The sequence below is a fragment of the Peromyscus eremicus genome, chromosome 5 (assembly GCF_949786415.1).
Source record: "Peromyscus eremicus chromosome 5, PerEre_H2_v1, whole genome shotgun sequence".
NCBI lineage: Eukaryota > Metazoa > Chordata > Mammalia > Rodentia > Cricetidae > Peromyscus > Peromyscus eremicus.
In genome coordinates this window covers 35393243-35406930 of record NC_081420.1, presented here as the reverse complement: position 1 = coordinate 35406930, position 13688 = coordinate 35393243, and positions in this window count along the sequence as shown.

Sequence of the window (13688 nt, the reverse complement as noted above, 5' to 3'; positions counted from 1 at the left end):
TCCTGACTCAGCCATCCACTTCCTGGAATTCTCCTTATCCGCTTATCCCACCTATACTTTCTACCTGGCTACTGCCCAATCAGCGTTTTTTTAAACCAGTGTACAAAAGCATTATCCCAAGGTAAGATTCTGTATATTTTATGGTTCTGTATTAGTATGCATCTAAGAACACCTCATCTCATATTAAAGGTTTTTAACAGCCTACTCTCGTGCTCCAATTATTAATGTCACAAATCAGGAAAGGCAAATTTCATCTTGTCTTCTAATGTTTTCTCTCTTCTACTTGTCAATGCTTGTGAAGTTCTCAGGACTCAGTAGTTAAGGATATGTGACAAAAGATGCTATTACCCCCCTCCCACAGTTTGCTCATGTAGATCTCATCTATTTCTCTTTTGCTGGCAATTCATGAATCCCTCCTAGGGTCCTCCTTGCTGGCTAGTCTCCTTAGAGGTGTGTGTTACAATTTGGTTACCCTTTGCTTTACATCTAGCATCCACTTATGAGTGAGTGCATACCATTTTTGTCCTTCTGAGTCTGGGTTTCCTCACTCAGGATGATATTTTCTAGTTCCATCCATTTTCCTGCAAATTTCATGATATCATTGTATTTCACTACTAAGTAGTACTCCATTGTATATATGTGCCATATTTTCTTTATCTATTCTTCAGTTGAGGGGCATCTAGGTTGTTTCCAGATTCTGGCTATGAAGAATAATGCTGCAATGAACATAGTTGAGCATGTGTCTTTGTGGTACAATTGAGCATTCCTTGGGTATATGCCCAAGAGTGGTACATCTAGGTCTTGAGGTAGATTGATTTCTAATTTTCTGAGAAACCATCATACTGATTTCCAAAGTGGCTATACAAGCTTGCACCCCCACCAACAGTGGAGCAGTGTTCCTTCCCTTTGCTCTGCATCCTCTCCGACATAAACTGTCATCAGTGTTTTTGATCATAGCCATTCTGAGAAGTGTAAGAGGGTATCTCAGATTTGATTTGCATTTTCTTGATAACTAAGGAAGTTGAGCAATTCTTTTAATGTCTTTCTGTCATTTGATATTACAAGTGATAAATAAAGTGACTAAAGCTCAAGTTATATTCCTCTGAGAACCAGGGCCTTCTGCTCTATACACACCAGTGTTGTCCCAGCACAAACAGGGTCCATGTATAAAAAGACAGTTCTTTATCATGAGATATGCCCTGGTTGTTCTCTTCTCCCCAATTACCCCACTGGTTATGTATTTTTTAAGCACCTGCTCTGATCCCCTCACCCTGAATGCCCACTACCACAGAAAACATTAGTTCACAAAACACTTTCCTCTAACAGATGCAGGAATATCATGCACCAGTGCACCATAGCAGTAGAGCAGCAGTATTGGATCACTCTCAACCTCTCTAAAAAAAAAAAAAAAAAACTAAAGCACCACAAACAATACTACAATAAATCATTCAAAGGTATATTGGCTACTTCTTGAGTTGGTTATTTGGCTGCAGTAATAACCTAGTCTCATAAATACAAATGTTGATAAGCACCTTAGCTTTCACATCTCACTCATTTACTAAGGCAAGAGCAAATGGAGATTTACTTGGGTCTGTAAATGAATACACTGCTCACAGGTTTTGTCTAAGCTCCCCAAAATAGCAGTGAATTTCTACCTGTGGAACTGGCAATAAGTCTATTAAGAAATACGATTTTGAGTTTTATTTATTTGATTTTACATGTAAGGTCTTTTGCCACATGTGTACTCAAAGCCTGAGGAGGTCAGAAGATGGTTTTGGAATCCCTGGGACGGTAGTTATGGGTGGTTCTAAGGCACCATTCATTTCCTGAAAAAAGAAGCTAGTCCCTCTGCAAGAACATGTGGACCTTGCCACTGAGCCATTTCTCATCAAATCCCTCCTTTTGGGGCTTTGGGAACTTTGTAAAAAGGGAAGTAGAAAGCCTGTAAGAACCAGTGTCCTGTTTTCGTATCCATTCTGTAAGCCTATGTCTTTTTATAGGTGAATTAAGTCCATTGATATTGAGGGATATTAATGACCAGTGATTGTTCACTCCTGTTATTTTTTTTTTTTTTTGGATTTTTACAAAGTACTTTTATTTTACAAATGAAAATATACTACATGGTTGTATTAAAAGCATGGTTACCTAGTATAATTTTTTTTTAAATTTTTATTTTGCAATACAATTAAGTTCTACATACAGGCACAGATTCCCTTGTTCTCCCCACTCCCGCCTCCCTCACCTTCCCCCCAGCCCGCCCCCCATTCCAATCTCCTCCAGGGCAAAGCCTTCCCCACAGACTGAGATCAACCTGGTGGACTCAGTCCAGGTAGGTCCAGTCCCCTCCTCCCAGGCCAAGCCAAGCGACCCTGCATAGGCCCCAGGTTTCAAACAGCCGACTCATGCAATGAGCACAGGACCCATTGCCACTGCCTGGATGCCTCCCAAACAGATCAGGCCAATCAACTGTCTCACCCACTCAGAGGGCCTGATCCAGTTGGTGACCCCTCAGCCATTGGTTCATATTTCATGTGTTTCCGTTTGTTTGGCTAACAGGACCCATCTTTCTGCTGCATACAAGAAACACATCTCAAATTCAAAGATAGACACTACCTAAAAATAAAAGGCTGGGAAAAGACTTTCCAATCAAACGGTCTTAAGAAACAAGCAGGTGTAGCCATCCTGATATCCAGCAAAATAGACTTCAAACTAAAATCAATCAAAAGAGATCAAGAAGGGCATTACATACTCATCACAGGAAAGATCCACCAAGATGAAGTCTCAATTCTGAACATTTATGCCCCAAACACAAGGGCACCCACATATGTAAAAGAAACATTACTAAAGCTTAAATCACATATAAAACCCCACACATTAATAGTGGGAGACATCAACACCCCACTTTCACCACTGGACAGATCTCCCAAATTGAAACTTAACAGAGAAATAAAGGACTTAATTGATGTCATGACCCAAATGGACTTAATCGATATCTACAGAACATTCTATCCTAACAAAAAAGAATATATCTTCTTCTCAGCACCCCATGGAACCTTCTTTAAAATCGACCACATACTTGGCCACAAAACAAATCTAAACAGATACAAAACAATTGGAATAATCTCCTGTGTTCTATCAAACCACCATGGTCTAAAGTTGGATTTCAACAACAACAAAAACTACAGAAAACCTACAATCTCATTAAAAAAAAAAAAAAGAACCAGTGTCAAAACCACCAAGGAAAGAAGGCCTTCAAGACACAACAGGGCAGATGCATATAGTAACTCTTATGCATAGTTCTATCTAAGCCCTATGGGCTCTCACAACTAAGAGGGGAAGTGGACACAGCCCCCATTCCTAACCCAGAAACTATTTTAATTAATAACTGTTTGCAAAGGAAAATTAGTTTTCTCTGATGGAGTCTCACTGGGTTACAAACCACATTCAAGGTAGGTCACATGCCCAGCAGTAGATAGAAAACACAAGCTGAACTCAATGGTATTTTTGGAGGTATTTCAATCTCATAATGCTATGGTTTGTTTGGGCTTTTTTTTTAGTTCCTTATTTGTTTTCTAATGTTAGAATTACAGAAATGCGGTGCATTTTTGTAAGTGGGGACATGAAGAGGATCTGAAAGACTTGGGGGAGGGAAAACAGTGATCACAATACATAACATGAAAAATCTATTTTCAATAAAAATATAACTATTTTTTAATCTGATTTAATTCTTAACTGCTTGTGCCACATTCTTGTTTAGCACTTCTATCGTTAAGCATAAACAATCAACAATTAAGTAGGACACTCAGTGATATTTCTCCCCAGCACACTTAGAAGCACCTTCCAGGGATACAAGAGCTAGAGCACAGAGGGAACACTTACACCTCACCCTTAGACATATTTCCCCAAGTACTGCGAACAGTATATACAGCATCTTAAGCAATAAGGTCTTACCATACAGTTCTGGAAGAGAACCAACAGTAATGGCAATAGTCTTTATTGTTTTAGGAATTTCTAGGGCAGTGATTCTCAACCTATGGGTCATAAACCCTGTGAGGGTTAAACAACTCTTTTCCAGGGGTTGCATATCAGATATCTTGCATATCATATATTTACATTACAATTTATAACAATAACAAATTTACATTCATTAATTAGCAATTAAAATAATTTTATGTTTGGGGGTCACCACAACATGAGGAACTGCATTAAAGAATCACCACACTAGGAAGTTTGAAAACCACTGCACCACAGAGTAAATATTTTATTTTGACTAGTCAAAGAAAATAAATTACTGTATGCTAGTGAGACTGGATATTTATAACTATGAAATGCATGTATTATTGTACAACTCTCACCTTAAATATAGAAAAAAGTGATGATTTTTGGTTCTCTCAGTATTTTTAGAGTATGTGTTTTTTTGGGCTTTATTCTGTTTAGGAAGGGAAAATCAAGAGAACAGGAAAGAAGGGAAGAGTATTGGAGTATAGAGACATATTGCTTCTCTAATGGGAAGGAAAAGTAGGCATATTTGTTTCATTTCTCCTATTGAATTTTGTATTGTTATCCTTTGCTTAAAAATTACATCTACAAAATGTATTGCTAATGGGGTCATATATCTATCCATTCAATTTCACCCTAAGAAATCAAATCTTTTCCAATCCTTTTAGCCCTCAAAGTGTGGTAGGAGAATTTTGAGTCAAAACATGTTAATAATCTCCTGTCACCCTGCTTCCATCCCTACTCCAGGAAATTGTGAACAAGTCCATCAGACAAAAGTAGGTTTTTCTCACTTGTTTTCACAAAACAACTGAAGTAATGCACAAGCTAGTTGTGCTGGGACCATATCAGGTATGGTAATCTCAGATACAACAGAAAGGAAGAAGAAACAGGGGAGTCAATCTCTTCATACAGCTGCTGATTTACACTCTAAGACAAAGGCTTCATCACATGATAGCAGATTTATCAATTGCCAATGCAGAGCACCATCTTTTACCAGGATAATTTCATTGGCATTATTCTTAATATTATCTGGAATGCTTTAATCTGGATTGGACATTCCTGGTTGAATATACTTTAATATGCATGTGAAGACTTGAAGATACGGTAGTGTTTATGTTATAATGCTAACCATTGCTCCTCTGGTGGCATTTTGTCACTGTTTGTGCAGTCCTCCTTGACTACTCCCCTTGTCTTCTACCTCAAGTGAAACACAGGTGAAAGGAGGTCTCTTCTCTACACTTTACATTACTCCTGATGGTGACTTGTGCTATGATGAGGATTGCAACCCTCAGCATCTACAATGTAAAATTCTCATGATCTCTTATCTCTCTGCCTCTTTCATAACCTGAATATGATTTTCTCAAAACTTCTTATTTGTATATCTCACACATATCATCTATTTTCCCGTCATATTTATTATTAGAACCAGAAACACATACACATACTATTCTCATAATTAAAGTGTGAGTACAATAATGGCAAATGAAGGAAGAAGAAGTAGAGGAAGAGGTCAGCATTTGCTCAGATCTACTTATCTAGAATCCTCAAAAGCAGTCCATTGGCACTGATTCATTTAATCCTCATAAAAGTTCCCTAATACATGGTTTTAATAGGACCATAAAGAATTGAGGCTCCAGTTCTTTATAGAGCTTATATAGAGACTGTAACATATGAATCCTAAGTAGAATATAAATCTGAGATTTAGTCACCTCAAACCTTCTTTCTTAATCCCTTGGCAGAAAAGATTCATATTTTGCTATCAACACTTAGCCTGCACTGTTTTCCTCCACAATGGATACATGTTTCCTCTAAAATGTGCATGAGATTCCCTCAGTACTTAAATTTCTTTACCAAGAAACAGATATGGCAGCAAGCAATCTAAATCAGAGATGACACTCATATATTTTTCTGACACTGATCATAGAATGATCAGATCAAAATTCCCTTGTTTTTGTCACTGATTCTGGCATTAAAAGCAACACTGAGTCATTGTCCTTCTCCAGTACCTACCAAAAGCTTATTGCTAAGGGCAAGAAGTCATCTATACTGAAGACACTATGATTTAGAATGTATCCCTTTCTTCCTTGTAACTCTATTTTAATATTCAATAGTTGTATATAAAATAAAAGTAATATGAGTGAGCAGTTGGTTCATTAGTGTAAAGAGAATTTGGACCACTGACCACTGACTACATTGACATCTGTTTTTGTCTCAAAGTTCTGTGGACATTTACTGTTTCTAAGCAGTACTTGGTTTCTCATGGACAATAGACGCAATCAAATAGAACAATCTCACCTGGAGTTCAGATGGTAGCAGATACAGAAAACAAAACAAGATCCGTTTGACAATTATCACAAAATAATTGTTAGGGTCTATTTATTTTTCTTGGAGAAAATTGCAGTTTTTGAGAGAAAATTAACATTTCTACAGTGAACATCATGTATCAAATAGATTTTCTAAAAGCTTATTAATAACAAATAGATACCGGGGCTCATGACCTTTGTGTAGCCACCACATGTATCTACCCTGCTGTGTTTTTTTCATTTTCATGAGACTTTCTCTAATGATTGTTTAGTTGGAATACCTAAACATGGTCATCAGTGTTTTACAAACCTGGGAAGAGCCTCTGAAAGACATGATGCCTGTACTGTCTTCTCTTCCAGAAACATCTGATACTATACTGCCAAGAACAAAAGATTTGGAGGGAAGAATTCTAGGACTTCGGGAGGGACTGAAGACCATGCTCAGCAAGGTAAACTCACTCAATCTTCACATTTCTTTGCTTATCTCCTGCCAAAAAAGTAATTTCTATAGTGTGAAACAAATTTTCTTGTACATTTCCAAGGTTGCAATTTAAATATACAATTCATTCACAGCTTTGCCATTAAAGAACTGCTGGTTGTAAATCCTACCTTCTTCAAAGATCTTTAATGAGAATACCACACACCTGTAATTTTAATAGGAAGTAGCTGGTCCTCATAGTAACTTAGAAAGTAGCCTTTTTAGACAGAATGTATATTTGTACCTAACTCAGTCCTGCCCAGAACCCCTAAACCTTAACACAATTATGGAAATGTTTGTTATGTCTAAGATTTGGAAGGAACACATCATGTGGTAAGCAGAATGAGTTTCAAGATAGAGGAATTAATTTTTTTCTCCCATAACCCTTAAGGATGAATGACATGACAGGGAATAGGCTGAGAATACACTAGCCCCTTTGTTGTCCTTCAGTCAAATCCAAGACTACAAATTAGTATGTATTCCAGATTCTTAATTATTCAGTCATTTCCTTATGAATATAAATTTTTGTGTCCAAGGTACAATAAAAATTATGTATTCCCTTTCTCATGTTAATTTTAAAGTGCTAATGTCTTCATGATACCTTGGCTCACAAATGAAAAATCCATTATTTCCAATCAAGCTCTACACTCACAAATTTTCTTTCTAAAATTTATAAGTTTTACAGAATGAGCCTAAGGAAACACCTCTGTACATAAATGCCTTCTATGCCAACATGGAGGATCTGAATTTGATCCCAGAACCTCCAAAAAAGCAACGATGTAGTGACTGATCTTTGGTAGCCAAACATTAGGAAGGTAGGAACATGAAGATCCCCCATGAGTCTTTGGCAAAATAAGAGAAGATGTCACAAAATAATAAAATAGAGTGAGAAATTACCTGTTGAGACTTAAACAATATAGACTTCTTATTTTGAAATGCAGGCTCATGCCTTCCCATACATGAGCAAAACCATGCATATGCATTCCCTTATACACATAATCAAGAAGGGAATAAGGACCAAATAATACTAATAATGTAATAATCCCTGTCCTTTCCACATTTAGGTCCAGCCTCGAGCTGTTGAAAATGACTATACACTCTGACCTGGATGGTCAGACTTGTAGTCATCTAATGAATATCCCTGCTATTTTGCTCTTTTACACTGTGCCACTGCATTATCAGCATAATCAGGAATACACATAAGGTTGACAGTTATCTCAGGTTAAAGTGCCCATATGCTATAACAAAACTGCTAAGCACACAACCATGTCTTCTGTCACTGAGAAGGTCCTTAATGATTCAGACTTTCAAACCTCCATTTAATCTTTACTTTTTTGGTACATTACTAGGCCTGATGGAATACTTTTTCTAAAATAAACTCCAACTTCTTTAGAAATGTTGTACTTGATTGAAGATGATTGAACTTATTAGAACTGAAGCAAGATTTTCCTAGTAATCAGTAGATCCATTCTACAAAGATGATGGAAGTCTGGGGATAGGTTATGAATACAAACCTCTGTTTTTCTGCATATTTTCATGCCTAGTAGCAGGTTGTTGTATTCAAGTTCTGTTCTGGTGTTCTATATCTTAAATATAGCATCTTTAAACAGTAGGAAACCATTAGGCTACAAGCATGGTTTACCTACATACTTCTTTTATAACTATTTTCAAATACTGTCTTCATATTGACATCTTAGACTGATTCCATATATTTGAAGACTCTATAGAACCATAAGTCTGTCAATACTTCCTCCCATATTCAAATTTGAGTTTGCTCTATCCATTCTCAGTCTTAAAATTTTAAAATTAGATGTAAAATGGCTCTCATCTGTTCTTAAAATATTTCTGCCATTTTCCTCTTCTACTTATTAGTGTCTGTGATTTTTTTTTCAAATTCAGTAGATAAGGACAAATGACAAGTGATGACTGTAGGAGTTTGAATAAAGATGTACCCCATAGGCACATTTATTTAAATGTGTATTCTCTAGTTGGTGAGACTTTTGGGGTAAGGATATAGAGGTTTGACATTGTTAGAAATGATGTACCACTAGGAGTGTGCTTTGAGGTTTCAAAATCCTAGTTCATTCCTTGTTATCTGTCTCATACTTGCAGATGTAAACTCTCAGCCACTGCTTTAGCACCTTGCCTGCATGCCTGCTGCCATGCTCCCTGCCATGATGGTCATGGAATTTAACCCTTTGAAACTGTAAGTGCTAAATAACCTATTTGTCTATACATTGCCTTGGCCATGATAACTTTCCACAGCAATAAAAATGTAGCTAAGATACTGGTAACACAAGTTATAAAATCACCAGTGGCCAAGTTAAATTTCCTCTGAGAACCAGATACTTCCATTGTATGTACAAGAGTGTTGACCCAAAACACCCAGTGTCCATATATCAAGGGTCATTTGTTTATGAGATATACCCTGGCTAGATTCTCCTTTCTTCTACCATCTTCTATCATTTGTGACATCACTGTCAGCTTCTGTTCTGCTGATGTCCTTGCCTTGAACCCACAAAGCCCCCCCCAAAGTTGTCACAGTATGCTTTCCATCAACTGACACAAGCATCTCATGCAGTAGGACCCTTCAGTAGTCAAGTGGCAACAGCATTGACCCTTTCCTGGGGTCTCTAACAATTCTCTTTTTCTTCTATATTATAGATGGAGAATGGATCACAAAGTCACATACAACAGTAGATACTCAGCAGAGAAATGTGTAACATTTCTTTTTAATCCTAAAGTAAATTTGCATGTTGGTCAAAATCTGAAAGTGACAGACATTCTTTACCTGGACTTAGGAGAGTACTATCCTCCAACAAATCAGCTAATATTCTACTTGTTAAATCTGAAGGGAAATGATTGGTTTAAGGTAGCTCAGTTTGTTGACTACTACTAAGCAATCCTAGATGTGGACTAATATTATTTCTTCTTTCTACTCCTTCTGAGACAGTGGATTTGTAGGCTTTTTTCATATCATTCATAATGTGTTTTTCAGGTATTTATAGCCAATAGACAATGAAGGATGACCAAATAAACATCCTCAATAATATGAAACAAATGTAGTATAATAAAGAGAAATATAGCAAGTAGAACAGAAGGAAGAACTGCTGTGGGATGGTCTTTCTGTGTACTGTGAATATATGATGCTATCATTGCTTAATAAAGAAGCTGCTTTGATCTGTGGCAAGAAAAGGGACAGCCAGGTAGAAAATCAAAGAAAGATACAGGAAGAAGGAAGTCAGGGTGGGGAGATGCTGCAAGCCACCTCCTGAGAAGCCAGATGTAATGGAAATCAGGTAAAGTCGCAAGACACATATTGATACATAGATAAATGGAAATGGGTTCATTTAAGATGAAAGAGCTAGTTAGTATAAGCCTCGGCCATAGAACAAACAGCTTGCAATTAATATAAGCCTCTGTGTGATCATAATGGTCTGAATGGCTGCAAGACACAGGAAAACTTATGTCTACAAAAACAGTAAAGAATGGATGAATAAATGACAGGTTATGAAGGATAAGATAAGAAAACTTACATTTAACTCTGTGTGTGTATGTGTGAGAAAGAGAGAGAGAGAGAGAGAGAGAGAGAGAGAGAGACAGAGACAGAGACAGAGACAGAGACAGAGACAGAGACAGACAGAGAGAGAGAATTTGTGTGCATTTACAATCTTGTATTGTATTCACATGTCCTTGAACATGAGCATACACTGGTGTGCACGTACATGTGGAGGTCATTGTTGCCAGGTGTCTTTCTCTATGGTAATTTACTTTAGTCTTGAGACCCATTATGAAACAATCTGACTCTCTATGCTTTGCTGGCTCTGTGGTTACATGTCACAACTTCCTTGCCCAGATTGTTATGTTGGGTATTAGAAAACCTCCAAAATCGGGACTTCATGTCTACAACACAAATCGCTTAATGACTGAGCAATCTACCCCATTCCAAATATTTAGAACTTAAAAGTAAATTTTATCTAATAAATATACTTGGTTCCCCTTCTGTTTCTTTCCTGAAAGTCATTTGTATAAAAAGTACCTCTGACCTTCTCTATTGAATTTCTCAACTAAGAAAAAAGTACATTCTGACTTCTCTGCAGGAGGTCAGAGTTCACCAAAATGCTTGAGATTGTAAAAGCAAATAACAAACAAACAGAAAGTCCTTCTTTTTTAAAAGTTAATTTAATTTAATTTTACATATCAGCCACAGATTCCCCTGTCCTCCCTCCTCCCAACTCCCGTCCTTCCTCCAAATCCTCCCCCCATTCCCACCTCCTCCAAGGCAAGGTCTCCCATGAGGATTCAGCTAGGCCTGGTAGATTCAGTTGAGGCAGGTCCTGTCCTTTCCTCCCTACACCAAGACTGAGCAAAATGTCTCATCATAGGACCTAGGTTCCAGAAAGCCAGCTCATGCACTAAGAACAGGTCCTGGTCCCACTGCCTGGGGGCCTCCTAAATAATTTAAGCTAATCAACTGTTTCACTTATCCAGAGGGCCTGATCCAGTTCAATGGGGGCTCCTTAGCTATTGGTTCATAGTTCATTTGTTTCTACTAGTTTGGATTTTGTCCCTGTGCTTTTTCCAATCATGGTCTCAATATCTCTTGCTCATATAATCCTTCCTCTCTCTTGCCAATTGGACTCCTGGAGCTCCACCTGGGGCTTGGCCCTGGATCTCTGCATCTGCTTCCATCGGTCACTGGATTAGAGTCCTATCATGACAGTTAGGGTGTTCAGCAGGCAAATGGATGGAATTTTTCACACACTCAGGATTCCAAAATACCACAAATCCAGAAGCTTCACCCCACTCACGTCCAGGAAAAACAATGACATCATGAGGTTTGCAGGCAAATGGATGGATCTAGAAAAAATCATCCTGAGTGAGGTAACCCAGACTCAGAAAGACAAACACGATATGTACTCACTCATAGAAGGATACTAGATGTGGAACAAGGATGACTGGACTGCTACTCACAACACCAGGGAGGCTACCTGGAAATCAGGACCCCAAGAAAGACACAGGGATCATCCAATGACGGAGAAATGGATGAGATCTACAGAAAGGCCTTCTTAACATCTGTAAAACAAGTGCAGTGGACCACTAGGCAAGACCTAACCCTTCCAGTCACTGCTGTTTGATTCTGACTCCTCCTGAGTGCTAGGATTAAAGACTTGCCCCACCACACCTGGATAATCCTCTTTACAAATGTTTGTGTGTGTGTGTGTGTGTGTGTGTGTGTGTGTGTGTGTGTGTGTGTGTGTGTGTATTTTAGGAAGCTTTTACAGTGGTAGTTTCCCATATGGCTCTTTAAAGGCCTTCAGTGTTTCTTTTTCCCTGCTCAGGTTTTCTGCTTCTCTGCATTTCCCGGACTTGGCTTATTCCTTCCTTTTCCTTTATTCCCCTTTTGCTCGCCATACCACCTGTGTTCCTTCCTAACCTGTTAACTGCAACTGAAGGACACATTAGCAATACTGTTGCTAAGGAGGACCATTAAAACCACAAACTTTTGGTTAGCCCAGAGTTCTCTTTTTCCCACATAACTAATATTATAACACATAATACTCAATGGATGTTGTAATTCCATGCTTACAAATCCTTCATTAGACATACACAAACATTTATCGAAATTTAACTATAAGAAGGAAAGTTGGGGTGAATTATAGCTCTGTTGAGGTCTCTAGAGATGGAGCAGTGAGTCAAGTACAGAAGGATCTGAGTTCAAGTTTTGAGCCCAGGGGAAAAGGAAAGTGTGGTGATATATGCTTTTAATCCAATTACTTAGGGTGAGGTGAGTCTGATCAAGATGACTGGGCTGGACAGCCAACATAATCAAAGCAGCAACCTCTGGGCTCATTAAGAGACCCTCCTTAAAGAATGTGGACAGTGGTAGTAGAAGACATTTAATATTCACCTCTGGTTTTCACAGGCACGTGTATATGCATAAGACCCACACATATATACAATACTAATACCAATACTAATACTAATACTGATAGTACTACTAATAATAAGTAAATAATAATCAGGTCAAAATCAAAAGCCTCCCCATTTTATTTTACCAACTTATCAATGTGCATTTTTATGCAAATGACAGGGTTGCCTGTCCTCAGAGGACCAGGAAAAACATCCCTGCATTCCAAACACAGGTGCCAGCCAATTACAAGTTTTCCTCATCTCTGGTGTAGACTAAAACTATTCTTGGGCAGGTTGACCCATTAACCCAAAACATGAGTTTCTGTGATTTTCACTCAACCTAGGAAAAATAAATTGTTAAAGAAAATGGGTTTCTTTTCTTTTCCTTCTGACTAACCTATGATAGAGAAAAATGTGTAATTTATTTCCTTTATTTGTGGAGCCATACTACAAATTATAAAATTCAATAAAACACAGTGTACATCATATTTAAGTGTGACTGTGAGTCAGACTAACTGGCCCCTTCCTGAGCATTAGGGAACATTGGCCTCAGATTGTCCTTGTTGTGTACTGCAGACACATTGTGGATGAGATGTAGAATCCTTTATGCATTTTTGATGTGCCAGAATTCTTTCACTTAGAGATAGATAATAGGAGCTTCTTACCTTTTTTTGATCTCAGGTTTAGAGTCTAACTGCTATATATCTTTCAAAGACATTGAAATTTGTAAGTTAAAAAACTAAAGGTGAATGTCTGGTAGCCAAAGGGTGGAGCATATGGTCTGTGTTCAGAACATATCCTCTTCAAAACAAAACTTCACACAAAGAAGATGGCTACAGTAGGAGAGGCACTGGCATATATGGGAACTAAAATGGTGGAGATGTGTAGTTGGAAGTTTTTCTGTGTCTTACCTGGACCACAGTCAGGACAAATCTCTCACTCACAGTCCCACAGCCTTTTATAAAATAAACACACAGAGGCGTAATATTAATTAT